The following is an 11,167-nucleotide window of genomic DNA, read 5'->3' on the forward strand; positions in this document are numbered from 1 at the left end:
GGGCATGATGTCCCCAATGTCCCCTGCATTGGCAGGCAGACTCTCAACCACTGTGCCACCAGGGAAGCCCTATGTTCAGGATTTTTTTTAACAAGATGAATGTTTATATTTTTTTAATTGAGGTATAGTTGATTTATAATATATTAACTTCAGGTGTACAAGATAATGATTCAGAATTTTTCTAGATTATACTCCATTTATAGTTATTATAAAATATTGACTGTTTTCCCTGTGCTGTACAATATATCCTTGTAGCTTATTTATTTTATACATAGTAGTTCGTACCTCTTAATCCCCTACCCATATCTTGCCCTTTCCCCTTCCCTGTCCCCACTGGTAATCACTAGTTTGTCCTCTATATCTGTGAGTCTGTTTCTTTTTTGTTATATTCACTAGTTTTAGTTCTTAGGTTCCACATATAAGTGATAATATAGTATTTGTCTTTCTCTGTCTGATTTATTTCACTAAGCATAATGCCCTCCAGGTCCATCCATGTTGTTGCAAATGGCAAATTTTCATTTTTTTATGGCTGAGTAATATCCCATTGTGTGTGTATGTGTGTGTGTGTGTGTGTGTGTGTGTGTGTATAACTTCTTTATCCATTTGTCTGTTGATGGTATATTCAGGATTTTTACTTTTTATTTTGAAATAACTATAGATTCACAGTACAAGGAGGTCCTATGTACATTTCACCTGGCTTTCCCTATTATTAATAATAGTTTGTATAACTATAGTACAGTATTAGAACTATGAAACTGACACTGATAAAAATGCACAAACCTTACTCAGATTTCACCGGTTTTACATGAACTCATTTATGTGCGTGTATAGTTCTATGCATTTTAAAAAATAACAGCTTTATTGAGACATAATTCACAAACCATACAGTTCTTCCATTTAAAATGTGCAATTCAGTGGTTTTTAGTATATTCAAAGAGTTGTGCATCCATCACTGCAATCAATATTAGAACATATTTTCTGTATTCTGTAAGTTTTGGTATGTTGTATTTCCATTTTTATTTTTCTCAAGATGTTTTTTTATTTATCTTTTGATTTCTTCTTTGACTCATTGGTTGTTCAGTAGCATTTTGCTTAACCTCCAACTATTTGTGAATTTTCTGGTTTTCTTCTTGTAATTGATTTCTAATTTCATACCATTGTGTTTAGAAAAGATGTTTGATATGATTTCAATCTTCTTAAATTTATTAAGACTTATGGCCTAACATATGATCTATCCTGGAGAATGTCCCATGTGTGCTTGAGGAGAATGTTTATGTTTATGTAATGTTTCTTTTCAACCTACGTATGTCATTATGTTTGAATTGGATTTCTTGTAGACACCGTGTTTGGGTCATGTTTTTTTAAGCCACTCTACCAAACTCGTTTTTTAATTGGTTTTTTTAGGCCATTTACATTCAATGTAATTGTTGATATGTTAAGGCTTATGTTTCCTGCTTTATTTTTGTTTCTTGTTTGTTCCCTCTATTTTTTGTTCCTCTTCTCAATTTTTTCTGCCTTGCTGTGTGTTACTTAAACTTTTTTTTCAATTTTTAATTTTTCTAGAAAGATATTTATTTATTTATTTATTTATTCTTGGCTGCATTGGGTCTTCATTGCTTCAAGCAGGCTTTCTCTAGTTGTGTCGAGCGGGGGCTACTCTTCATTGCTGTGTGCAGGCTTCTCATTGTGGTGGCTTCTCTTGTTGCAGAGCACAGGCTCTAGGCACGCAGGCTTCAGTAGTTGTGGCACACAGGCTCCAGAGTGAAAGCTCAGTAGTTGTGGCGCACGGGCTTAGTTGCTCCGCAGCATGTGGGATCTTCCCAGACCAGGGCTTGAACCCGTGTCCCCTGCATTGGCAGACAGTTTCTTAACCACTGCGCCACCAGGGATGTCCCTTGAACCTTTTTAAAGAATTCCATTTTGGTTTATCTATACACGTTTTGAACATATTTTTCAATAGATTTTTTAGTGGTTACTCTAATTATTACATTATACATAAGTAATTTATCACAGTCTACTAATATCCACATTTTCATCTTTGGGAAGCTTTCAGCCAGTTATTTCTTCAAATACTTTTTAGCCCTATAGTGTTTTTTCTCTTTTTCTGAGACTCCAATGATATAAATTCTGTCCTTCTTTCATTTTCCCACAGCCCCCCTGAGGCTCTGTTAATTTCTTTCCAGTTACTTCCTGAAGGGTGTGGAAGTTCAGCTCCTTGCTAGATCTCCTCAACACCAGATGGAAAAATGGGGAATGGAGGGTTGACTCTCACTACCTCACAGCTGCCAGGTGGGGATGGCCCCACTAACATTACTCCAGTGGGCTAATGGAGTGCCAGCTAGCACCACCTTGCATTGCCTTGTTCCACTTCTTTGCTACCAGGGAGGTAGGGTGGAAGTTCTGTTCTCTGTTTGGTCCCACTGATATCACACTTGTGGGGGAAACAGAGGGCCAACTCTCCCTGTCTAACTGCTGCCATGAGGGGCCAGACATGGGTGACTCTATTTGGCACCACTGACACCACAGGGAAGGGACAGTTTTTCCTCTGATGTTTGGTTAGAGTAGGTTGGGTATTATCAAAAATATTTTTCTGTTCTGGCTAGGCAGCCATTTCCCTGATTATTTAACTAAAGGGAACAATCTTCTCTTGGGGCTTTTCTTGGTCTGGGCCTTTTTGGCAATTTCAGGTTGTAGTCTTCTCCAGTGCCTTATCTGCAATATATGGGAAGCAAAAAGAAATCCCAGGCAACTCACCACTGTAGTGTTCCTCACATCCTAAAGTCTCCAGGCAGTCCACTTTCTTCTTTCCACTTTTCAGAGTCTTCCTACACTTGATTGTTATTTTGTCCAGGTTTTTTTTGTTGTTGTAAGAAGGAAGACTAGAGAGAAGTGGGCCATTAATTTTGAAAAAATATTTAATTATTTCTTTGGGTATATTTTATTGTTATTTATGTGTATTCTTGAGTTGACTTTAATTCATTTTTTGTCAGTGAAAATAATTCATGTATTATCAGTTGAAATATATTTGAATATATTGGAATAAATCAATGAATTTAATGCTACAGCTTTCTTATGAGTACCACTTTAGCTGCATATCATGGGTTTTGACTTCCTTGCTGATCATTTCTAAAAAGTTTGTAATTTCTGTTTTGATTCTCTATTTAACCCAAGGGTTACTTAGAAGAGTGTTTTAAAAATGCTAAGTGGATAGATGAGCACAGAGCTGTCCTTTGTGCTTGCATATTTCTACGTAAGGCCAGGCAGTTCTTCAGAGAGCCTTTTTCTGAGAAGCTATCATAGAAAAATCAGATTAAAAATTTGAATCCTGCTATTCTTTCCTTATTCTTCATTCTTTAGGTGTTTATCATGTACATATATTCAGTAAGTCTCAAGATGCTTGGTCTTGACAAGGAGAAAAAAATAAAGTTAAGACATAGTTCCTGCCTTCAAGAAGTGTACTATTTAGTTGGGGCAATGGTATATATACCCCAAACTAGTTAAATAGCAATACCTGACACTAGTGACTAAATTACTGGCAATGAGGGTCCAGAGAAAAGGGAAATCACTGTAGGCTAAAATAGCTGGGGGAAGACCTTTTGAAGGAGGGAGAAGTGTTTGAGTTAGAACTTAAAGGTAAGTAGGTAAGATTTAAATATACAAGGAGGAAAGGGAAGAATGTTTCAGGCTGAGAGACTAACATATCAAAGGCCACCTTTGATAGAAATGGGAAAGTTGAGTTATGGTGATAGAGGAAGATGATTTCAGTTGTAGCTGTGTTGAGTTTTGGATGATTATAGGACATCTGATGGGGAGATACCCTGGAAATTATTGATCCTCATTTGGTGATAAACTAGTTGAGTTTAGCTTTGTCTAAAATAGTAGTCTGTTCTCTTTTGGCTTGGTCAGAATAGTATTCTGTTTTGGATAGAATTTTGGTTGAGTATATGTGTCATGGATGATGTACCAGATATCTTTTGCTTACCCTTCCTGATCCACCCTCTGCCCTTTTATACCCTGCTCTGTGCCCCAGGAGGCTAACCTATATGGATTACATCAGTGAGTTCCCTTTCCTTCTTGGCCTCTGGTAGGGTTTGGGCAGTGGAGATCCCTGGCAGGACATCAAAGGGAGAAAAGAAACTGAGGTCAGGTTGTTTATTCCTGGCTTCCTTCTTATAGGATTGCTTCTGGTTGGCTGCTATCCCTTAACTAAAGGTCATAGCACCTTTCAAGGGGACCCTCTCTACACCACATTCTCCTTTTTCTGGTATCTGTTCCCTCCCCTCATACTTTTGGGTGTAGGGGTGGTAACAGCACCAAGTTACTGCACTATGTATCCCTCTTTGTTTTCCTATACTCTGCTCACACTTGTGGATAGTCCTTTTCGTAAACTTTCCACTAATTATGCTAATGCAAGTGCACCATCTCTTCCCTGCTGGGACCCTGACTGAAACAGATGAAGTCTCAATTTTCAAAGGCTTAGAATACAATAAAGTAAGCCTAACATAAAATATGACTAAATATGATTCAACATAAAATATGACTAAATATGATTCAATCTGTCTCTCTGTGATTAATCTAGGCTCTTGCAGTGCTTCCAGATAATCATTCTGAAGCAGTCTTCAGAGTATCATAATGTGTAGGAGTGCCAGTTCGTGGAATATTAACAATAACTGGCATTTATCAATTACTTACTCTTTCCATGCACTGGGCTATACATGTTTTATATGCATTATTTTACTTAACCTTCACAGCAAACCTATGAAGTAGGTAATTTTTATCTTTTTATAGGCGAGGAAACTAAGGCTCAGAGAGATTAAATAGCTTACCAGAGATTTCACAGCTAAGAAAGCAGAGCTGGGATTTAAACTCGGGTCTGTCTGGCTCCATAGCTCATGTTGTAAGCACAAAGTATGGTCCTGGATCAGCAGCATCCAGGAGCTTGTTAGAAGCACAGAATCTCAGGTGTCACCTCATATTTCCTGAATCAGAATCTGCATTGTAACTGATCTCCAGGGGATTCACACATACATGAAGGCTTGAGATGCAGTGATCTAAACCATGTTACTTTACAGTCTATTACTGAATACCATAGAAAGTTCTGTTTGATTGGTGCTAGGTAAAAAGAACATTTTTTTAAAAGGTAACTATGTGAGATGATAGATATGTTAATTAGCTTGATTGTAGTAATCATTTCACAATGTATAAATGTATCAAAACATCATGTTGTACACCTTAAATATTTACAATTTTATTTTGTCAATCATACTTCAGTAAAGCTGGAAGGGAAGAATATTTACCATTCTGTGCTCTTTAACATTGGTATCATGTGGCCTTGTAAGTGGAATCCACAAAGCCAGAGCTGTCATTTTTTGAGATGAGGGCATTGAGAGCCCGTTCGGAACTCGACTTGTTGAAAGGTGCCAGGAAGCAGCCAGAGCTGCTGCTCTTGTGGAAAAGAGAACTTGGCCTTTGGTCGCTGCCAGATTTTTATGATTTACTTCAAACATGTTTAACATACACTTTTACATGCACCTTTATAGCACCTTTAGCTGCTGAATTTAAGAGACTCCCAAATCTGTGTACACTTGGCTAGCCCTCAGAAAAACTGGTCTGCTTAGAAAGTGTGATTTAATGTCCTTAGGCTCCCCTTTCTACAGTGTTATCATCCCACACCCATCCCTTAGTCACTACCTCCCCCCCATGTCCTTCCTCTCACCTCTTTCTCATTCTTGTCCATATCTCCTTTAAGAAAGCATATCAGATGATAAACCTATGAAATGTGCTCCATCTCACTAGTCATCATGGGAATTAAACTTAAACCACAGTGAGATCCCACTACACATCCATCAGAGTGGTTAAAATGAAAAAAGACCTACAATACCACGTACTGATGAAAATGTGGGTCAGTTGGAACTTTCTTCCACTATTGGTGGTAGTGTAAATTGGTACAACTACTTTGGAAAAGTATTTGCCAGTGTCTACTAAAGCTGAACTTATGCATACCCTATGACCAAGTAATTCCACTCATGGATTTTTTTTAAATTGTACATTTTATTTATTTATTTATTGCTTGATTGATTGATTGATTGACTGAAGTATAGTTGATTTACAATGTCGTGTTAGTTTCCGGTGTACAGCACTCATGGATTTTTAATCAAGAGAAACTCTCCCACATGTGAATAAGGATACGTATGCACGTACAGATGTCCACTGAAGGATTTAGTTTGTGATAGTCATTTAGGTTGTTTTCCATTTTTTACTATCAACAGAATGAATACATAAATTATAGTATGGTGAATTCATCTGATGATATTCCATAAAGCAGTTGAAATGAGTTATAACTACATGTAGCAATATAGAGCTAGAGCAAAATTTAACAAAACCATACTGTTGAGAAAAAACTTGCATAAAATTCTGTATAATTACGCTTATGTAAAATATAAGAACACAAAACAATACCCTATAATATTTATGGTACATGAATGGATAGTAAAAAGAAAAAAGTTCTCACTAAATATTTGTACACACACACACACACACATACACATGCATAGCCAGTTAGTGGCAGAGCTAGGAAGAGAAGCCAATATTCCTTCTTTTTCTTTTTTTATTAAGACTTTATTGTTTTAATTAATTTTATTGACGTATAGTTGATTTACAATGTGTTAATTTCTGCTGTACAGCAAAGTGACTCCGTTATACATATATACATTCTTTTTCATATTCTTTTCCATTGTGGTTTATCAAGGATATTGAATATAGTTCCCTGTGCTATACAGTAGGACCTTGTTGTTTATCCATCCTCTATATACTAGTTTGCATCTGCTAATCCCAAACTCCCAATCCGTCCCTCCCCCAGACCTTGGCAACCACAGAGACTTTTTTAGAACAGTTTAATGTTCACAGCAAAATTGAGGAGAAGGTACAGAGATTTTCCATACTCCTTATTCTTCTTTAACCTAAGTAATGGAGGCTTCAAACCCTAAAGGGTCTGCATAGTCATTAACGTAGCTCCCTGTCTCGAGTAACTACGCCTTACGTAGCTCAGAACACATTATAGGAGCCTGGTGAGTTTAGGGGATCAACAGGTTGTCTCTTTTACATGAAGTCAGGGCTCAGAGTTGCTATAAACTTTTTTTCCTATATCCTCACCCTCGGTGTACTGGCCACGAATGCTTACGTTTGACCTGCTTAAGGGTATCAGTAAACAGGGCAATGTGAAACACTAGTAAGTAGGTGACTGTTCCAGCCTAAAGCCAGACTCCTCCAGCATTTCTATTATGTTTGACTACCTCTAGTAGTAGCTGCTGGACACAAAGTCTAGCCCAGAGAACAGAAAAGCTATAAACAGTCTCCAGTGTAATTAAAATGGACTATTGGCAGAGTGCTTGAATCGAAATTCCAAGTCCTGAACAACACAAGTTTTAATGTTAAGGGCCTACAGGGTATTTAGGAAAAAACAGAATTCCTGAAAATGAAAGGCAATATATGGTCCCTGCTCTCCCTGACCTACTATGGTTACTTTTTCTCAAGTACTTATTAAGTGGGTTTAAATTCCCCAGGCTGTTAAGACCTTGAAAATCTATCAGAGGCCTATGTGAGATAGAATAAAAGAGAGTTTTAGAAGGGCAGGGAAGAAAAAGGGAGAAAAGAAAAGAAGAGATTCCCTTCGATGGGTTGTTTCCTTTCTTTGATGTTGTAATTGATGGTCTGCCTTGCCTATTTTAGGCATTTGATCTAGTAATGACCCTTGAGAAAAACCTTAAGAGAGGTTTAGGTTTCTAGTCCAAGCACCACCACTTACTAGCTCTGTGACCTTGAGCAAATCAATTAACCTCTTTGAACTTTAGATACCTCATCTATAAAATGGTGATAATAGTATTTACCTAATATGGTTGATGAGGTATGTAAAATGCTTAGCACAGTGCCTTGCACACAGTAAGAGCTCAGTATATTAATGGTGATCGTTCTGGTTGTTACAGCGTCATGGAAGCAAAGGAGGAGAGCATTTTGAGTAGACAAGGGAAATCTGCTCTACATAATGCCACATACAGCCGAGGGGTCAAGGAGGATGAGAGCTGAGAAAAGGCAAGGGTTTTGAGACTTGATTAGAAATGCTGAGTGATATTTACATTCGAAACTTATCTTCTGAGCTCCTTATTTTTACTGGAAATAGGAATCAGAGTTTAAAAAGAAAATGCATCACTTTTTTGTGGTCAGGATACATATTTACTTAACTTCACAGCAAGTAATGTTTATAGGGAGTGTATATAAGAAGGTAGCTGTGGCTGTGACAGCCATAGCAGACTCCTACAACGCTGTCCATTAGAACTTTCTGTGACGTGGAAATGTTCTCTCTCTGTGCTGACCAATACACATGTGTCTGTTAAGCACTTGAAATGTGGCTAGTGTGACTGAGGAATGGAAATTTTAATTGTATTTAATCAATTAGCTTAAATTTAAATAGCCACATGTGGGTAGTGGCAGCCATCAATCTAATTGGGGAAGCAAGGCATATACTCTTGAAACCAGTTAAATACCAAAAGGATTGAGGTCAGACAGTAGAGACTTAATTGTTCAATCCTTCTGGTCTGGAGAGTTTAAGGATTTTAAGTCTTGTAGAGCAGGTGAAACTAGGGCTTTACCTTGAAGGATGTATAGTGTTTGGATAGGAGGAAAGAAGGCAGGAGGTCATTCCAGATGGGTAGGATGGTGTGGGCAAAGGTTTAGAGTTAGAAACGCTTCCTATATGAGAAGTTAGAGGACAATGGCCTTTCTAGAATAGAGTATTCATATCAGGAGTTAGATGGGTTGGGGCCAGGTCATGGACAGCCTTGAATGCTAGAACAGTGTTTGGGCTTTGTCCACATAGGCCAATGTTTTGCAAAGCTTGTTTAAAACACAGATTCCCAGGCCCCACCCTAACCTACTAAATCAAGTTTTCTGGGTCACAGCTTAGGAAATCAGTATTATAAGTAAGCTCCACAGGTGTGTATGATGCACATTCAAGTTTCAGATCTATCAGATAGGCAGAAAGGAGCCCTTGGAAGCTTTTTGATCAAAGGAGTGACATGTTGATAGAGGAATCATAGGAAGCTTGATAAAGACAGAAGATGTAGGATATAGAAACTAGCCAAGGAAACCATTTAAGTGACTGTTCAGATATGGACTTCACAAATCCTGATCTTTCTGGCTGGTGTCCTTGGAATTGTTCAGTCGATTCCTAATATTTCCCTGCAGGCCCTATTTGAATTTTCCACACAATTTGTTTGTTGTTTTAAATGACTAGGGCCCAGGCACCACAGCTTGACTGCCTAGGCTCAAATCCCAGCTGTACTATCTAAGCTGTTTTAGCTCAGACAAGCCACTTAACTTTTCTGCGCTTCAATGTCCTTATCTGTCAGCTGGAAATGATCATAGCCCCATCCCATAAGGGCATCGTGAGTATTAAATCACATCATAAACGACTTACAACAGTACCTGCCACATAATAAGCACTCAATTAATGCTGGTATTAATATTATTTAAACTAAAGAGCTCTTGGGATTTCCCTGGTGGTCCAGTGGTAAAGAATCCACCTTCCAATTCAGGGGACATGGGTTCGATCCCTGGTCGGGGAACTAAGATCCCACATGCCACGGGGCAACTAAGCCCGTGTGCCACAACCACTGAGCTTGTATGCCTCAACGAGAGAGCCCGCGTGCCACAAATTACAGAGCCCACGCACTCTGGAGCCCGTGCACCACAACTAGAGAGAGAAAACCCACACACCACAACTAGAGAGAAGTCCGTGCACCACAACAAAAGATCCCATGTGCCGCAACTAAGACCCGACGCAGCCAAAAAAAAAAGAAGAAAGAAAATTAATAATAATAAAAGAAAACTAAAGAGCTCTTTCATTTATTCCAAGTTATATAATAGTTAAAGCTAATCTTCACCAACAAAGTGTTAAATTTGCCCATCCAGAATATTAAACCCAAGCCTTAGACTTTTTGCTTAATGAGTTGTATTTCAAAGCATGATTCTTCACTAAATTTAACATATGATTATCCTTCATAAAATAAGTCTAAATAGAGGACAAATTGTTCTTCCCACTGAACGTTTTAATCTATGGTTAGTTCTTGGCTATGAATTATATATCTTTTAAAACTTTGTACCTTTTATATTGCTACTAGCTTTCAGTGAATGCTCTTTATGATATTCATTTCAGAAAAAAAGAATGAACTCTTTTTTGTTCTTATAGGGGACTGATAATGGACTGATAATGCAAAGATATATATCTCATCTGGTGTCAGTGAGCTCACGATGTACTGTGGGTGCAGTGACAGGTTTTTCAAGGAATGAGAAATTCTCTTTAGATGCCTACTTGGTAGTTTGTGAACTTTTGGCTTCTGCTTCACTTTTCTTCCAGGCCTCACCGGAATAGAAGCTTCTCCTAGTCTCTCCAGTTTCTGTTGACAGTCAGCTGCCTGAAGCAACTCTCAAGATGTACCTTCAAGCTTGAAGGCAGAGAGGGAAGGAAACAGCTGAAGACCCATCATAGCTACCTACACACTTCTGAGACAGGCTGAGCCAAGAAATTGCCTTAGACTCTTCTTTCTGCTTTCAGAAACAAAGTCTCTTCCCACTTTGTTCACTTACGTTCTGCTAGATGGTTGAAAAAGATGGGTTTGTGACATGGCTCGTTAAGGTTCTTTTTTATGTTTTGAACAGATGAATATCTATTTTCCCTACTACCATCTCCCTCATTGTCCATTTCCCTTCACTGGAGTCAGTCACTGTTACCAGTTTCTTGTGTATCCTTCTTGAGATATTCTATGCATATTTGTATATGTACACCCCTAATTTTTATACAATTGTAGCATACCATAAATGCTATTCTGCACCCTACTTTTTTCACTTTTTACATAGAAGGCTGTTTCATATCAGTACATAAAGAGCTTCTTTATGTCTACATGGCTGCACAGCGTTCCATAATTATTAGAGATATACCAGAATTTATTTAAGCAGTTCTTTGTTGATGGATGTTTAGGTAGTGTCCAACCTTTGGCTGTTATAAACATGCTTATACATATTATATTTCACATGTGAGAGTATATCTCTAGGAGAAATTGATTAGGACACTTTGGTCATTGGCTTGTTCAGTTGCTTGGTGGCGATAAAACCA

General features: G+C 38.1%; 1 protein-coding gene across 1 annotated transcript in view; it reads left to right on the forward strand.

Annotated features, from left to right (window-relative positions):
* The window catches only part of TRMT2B (tRNA methyltransferase 2 homolog B), a gene marked incomplete at its 5' end in the record, with an annotated part of 83,996 nt that extends 73,042 nt beyond the window's left edge, over nt 1-10,954 (forward strand). The window contains one exon of the mRNA XM_067722701.1: nt 10,412-10,954. The remainder of the gene's footprint in view (nt 1-10,411) is intronic.
* Nucleotides 10,955-11,167: the final 213 nt, after the last annotated feature.

Source organism: Pseudorca crassidens, chromosome X (assembly GCF_039906515.1).
Source record: "Pseudorca crassidens isolate mPseCra1 chromosome X, mPseCra1.hap1, whole genome shotgun sequence".
NCBI classification, from domain to species: domain Eukaryota; kingdom Metazoa; phylum Chordata; class Mammalia; order Artiodactyla; family Delphinidae; genus Pseudorca; species Pseudorca crassidens.